Source organism: Amblyomma americanum, chromosome 11, assembly GCF_052857255.1.
Source record: "Amblyomma americanum isolate KBUSLIRL-KWMA chromosome 11, ASM5285725v1, whole genome shotgun sequence".
In the NCBI taxonomy this organism is placed as follows: domain Eukaryota; kingdom Metazoa; phylum Arthropoda; class Arachnida; order Ixodida; family Ixodidae; genus Amblyomma; species Amblyomma americanum.
Genome location: NC_135507.1, coordinates 59318152 through 59322288, shown reverse-complemented (window position 1 = coordinate 59322288; position 4137 = coordinate 59318152).

The following is a 4137-nucleotide window of genomic DNA, read 5'->3' as shown; positions in this document are numbered from 1 at the left end:
TTAGACTTTGGATTGATGATGATTCGGCTTCAAAGGTACCCATGTTGCCAGCATAAAATCGCAAAACTGCGAAAACCGAAACCAAAACCTACTGAAAGCGGAGGCGAGCGGGCATCCAGACATGCCATAGGTCTCTAGTTCAGTAGGTCTATGATGCTAGCAACTTCACATCTGGCGTGGCGTCAGCAAGCTTCTTCCGTGGCGCCCAAAGCTTTCTGATCGCCTTATCACAAACTTTATCTACATGCGATGACCAACTTAGATCATGTCTGAGGCACAAGCCCAAGTAACTGAAATCAGGGACATCTTTTAGAATGACATCACGAATTTTATAAGAAAATACAAGGGGTTGTTTTTACGCGTCATATGCATACAAACGGTCTTCTCTGTGTTCATGTCCATTTGCCACTGTTGGCACCAGATAGTGATTATATCCAGACGGTCATTCAGTCTCTTCTGATCATTACAAGATTTAAATTACAATAAATGATAGTATCAACTGCGTAATATGTAATCGTTATCTCTGGCGAAAATCCGGTGCTCATATCGCTAACATACAAAGAAAAAGGCAAAGGACCTATCACAGAGCCTTGTGGAATATCGTACCTTTTTATTTAAACTGGCAACGTTGTCAAGAGAAACAAACTGCTGTCTAAGCGTTAGGTATGCCTCAATCCATTTGATTACAATAATATCCTTCAATAAGTTGTGAAATTTCAATAGTAGCTTTTGGCGGGATATTCTATCAAACGCTCTCCTAAAATCGATAAAGATAATATCTGTTTGCCCTCTTTCGTCAATACATTTGGCAATGTCATGTACAATTTCACCACGCTGGTGGCTTTCCAGAACCCCATTTGCTTCAGCAAATTCCATTAAGTGTTCAGTTAAAATGTGTTCAAATGTTTTACAACACGTACTCGTCAAAGATATTGGTCGGTACTATACTTTGCTACATCATGTTTCGCTCTTTGCTTATTTATTGGTATTACCTTGGCATACTTCCAGTCGCCAAGGGCGTCATCAGATAGAAGAGACAATTATTTCTACAAGATAGTAAGAACCCCATTCTGCGTACCGTTTTCGGAAGGTATATAGAATTTCATCCGGTCCTACGGATTTTATCATGTCGAGATTATGAAGAAGATTAAGAGCTCCGTCCTGATTTATTTTTATATGCGGTAAAGACGGTAAATCGGGTGATTCTAGATGCGGTGTTGTACCATCATCCCAGGTAAATACGGACTCGAAATAATCGTTAAAAACGTATGCCATTTCACTACTATCACTAACTGTGCAAGTAGCGGTTTTTAAGAACGGAATGGGGGATTTATGTTAGGCACCGCCAGAATTTTCCCGGAGATGTTTCAATAAACGTTGCGTCAAATATTCACACATGAATCGCTGTTTTGCTCTTGCAATCTCTGCTTTAAATGCCTGGGAAAGGTTTGTAATCCTTTCTTCTGTTGCATCTGAGGTTGGATTTGTGCGTTTTGTTCTCATACGTTTCAAATGGTGCTTCATGTGAATAATACTCCGCGATACCCACGCGTGTTTCTCTTGCAAACTTTCTTGATGCGCATAGGAATGAAGGTTTTTATGCACTTGTGAATTATACTTTTTAAACCATTCCTAAGCTTGATTTACAGATATTGATTCAGGAGTTGCAAAATTACTGAAACCGTCGAAGCCTTCTTCTAGACAGTCTAGTATACCTACATCGTCTGCTCTAGAAAAAGCAGAGACTAGCGCACTTTTTGAGAGGTGCGGTTTCTGCCACTTGATGAACAGCTGAACAATTACCATCATATGGTCGAAAAAACCACTCATGACATCACAACGTGAATGATATTGTGTTGCTGACTGACTCAGAAAGGCTAGATCAAGTAGGAATTTTCAAGACTCAGCAATTCTCGTATGTGGGCTGACAAGTTGAACCATATTTAGGGAAAATACGTGATCTAAAAAGGCATAGGATATTGCCACATCGACCGTACCCTCCTTGTAATTTTCTCAGTCTATATGGGGCAGATTGAAATCCCCAGCCATTTTAATTTTCTTTGTTGTGTTAGCAAACAGGGGTATTAAAAAATCCTTTAGTGACTGTGTATAATCTTCAGTGCTACCTGGAGGTCTATACGCCGTAGTGACTGTGAAAGAGATATTATCGATTTTTATATTTCACAAGACGCACTCTAGGTTTTGTGGTTACAGTATTTCAACGCAGATAATACTAGACTTGCAAAAAATGGCAACACCTCCACCTCTGATTCCACCGGTCTTTACAGCAAGCCGTGTGATTAGGCGGGAGAAGTTCTGTATTATCCATAAACTCGTTCAGCCAGGTTTAAGTTACAATGACTATGTCTGGTTCATGCTCAAGAAGGACGCTTTCGAAATGTGAAGTCTTATTCTCTAAACTTCGCCCATTCACATTTATAACGGTTAGCAAGTCAGGAAGACAACTCTGTGTGCTCCGTAGTGTTATCGTTTGAGCTGTGACGAGCGGCCTGATAAGCCACACGCGTCGCGGAATCATTGTCCAAGTAGTACGCCTTATCATTGACAAATAACTTGTCGTGCACTGGACGCACACGTGCTCCATTCCACTTAATTGTAAATTTCTAGCACTTTCCCAGAGATATTTTCTGCGATAAATCATACCCTTTGAAAAATCTTCACCGACAGCAGTGCCAGTGTTTTTAAGTTTTTTGCAGTTTTGCAGAATTGCAATCTTTTCTTTGAAGTCGTGTAATCGGAAAATCACTGGCCGGCATTATGCCCCTCTTTTTCCTATGCGATGCATTCGTTTTAGACTGGTAGGGTTGACGCCAACCACAGTGAATAGCTTTTCATTTACAGCTTTTGACAGATCATCAGGGGTTTCATCTTCTTCTTTGGGCACTCCGAATACGATCAAGTTATTACGCCACTGGCGATTTCCCAAATCGTCAACCCTTTTGGAAAGCTGAGTGATATTTTTTCTTAAGTCGTTGACTACTTCTTGTGTCTCGGTTGCAGTAGAAAGTGCAGATTCAAGTTTATTTAGACGGTCTTCGAGATTTTTTATAGCAGTACCATTTTCCTCAACGTCCTTTTGTACTGCTCGCTGGTTGCGCTTAATATCACCAAGCGTTTTCATGTGTTCCTTAAGTGTTTGGAGAATTTGTTCCAGCTTTTCATTATTGGTAGGGGAACTCAAGTTCAACTCAGCATCTCCACTTGTTAAAAGCTCAAGAAACACAAACCAGCAATCACATAAAATCAGGAACAGTGTGCATGGGCATGGCACAACAATAAGAGCTGTCCTTTGCAGCATAAATACACAATGCAAATGAGGCAAGAAAACCCATTTCATCAGTCTCTGAACATAGTTTATATATAAGTGTCCAATAGAAACTTTAAATTGCTTGCAATTAAACCTGGAAGTAGCAGGATGCTTGTTTTGCAGGGGCCGCCTTCCAAACTTCACTTACACTGAAAAAGTTTCATACCTGCAGTTTCATATCTGCATACGTTGCCAAGTAAACTGCTCGTCAGAGAAATTTTAAAACGTTGTGTGGAAAATGTGTATTTTGAGAAGTTTTCAAAACGTTTATGAGAAAACCTCTTTTGTCATGTTTTTAAAACATTTGTGAATAAACCTCTTTTGTCAGTGCATTTTTAAAACGTTTGTGGATAAACCTCTATTGCTGAGATGCCTATTAAACGTTTCAATATATCTCTTAGATGTTGCTAGATGTTTGGAGTTGTTTGAAGATGTTTTAGAGAAGTTATATGTTTCATGGGTACCACTACTCCTGGGCACGACAGCATATACCTAACTTCTTATTCCGTAAAGAAAGGACTGCTTGGCAAGCCCTACTTGATATATACTTTCAACAAAGTGTGCCATTCTGGCGTCATGCCAGGAGAATGGAAGCATTCCATAGTGGTTCCAATACCCAAGTCAGATCAGCCTCCAGTATCTCTCTCGGCCCTTTGTCCAATTTTCCTCACGCATACCATCTGCAAGCTCATTCTCGCCGTACGATTGTCGTGGTCGCTGTAATCCCATGATTGATACCCGAATTCCCAAATCAGTTTCTGCCCACAAAATGGAATGGAGGACTGTCTTGCTACTTTGGCTGCTGACGT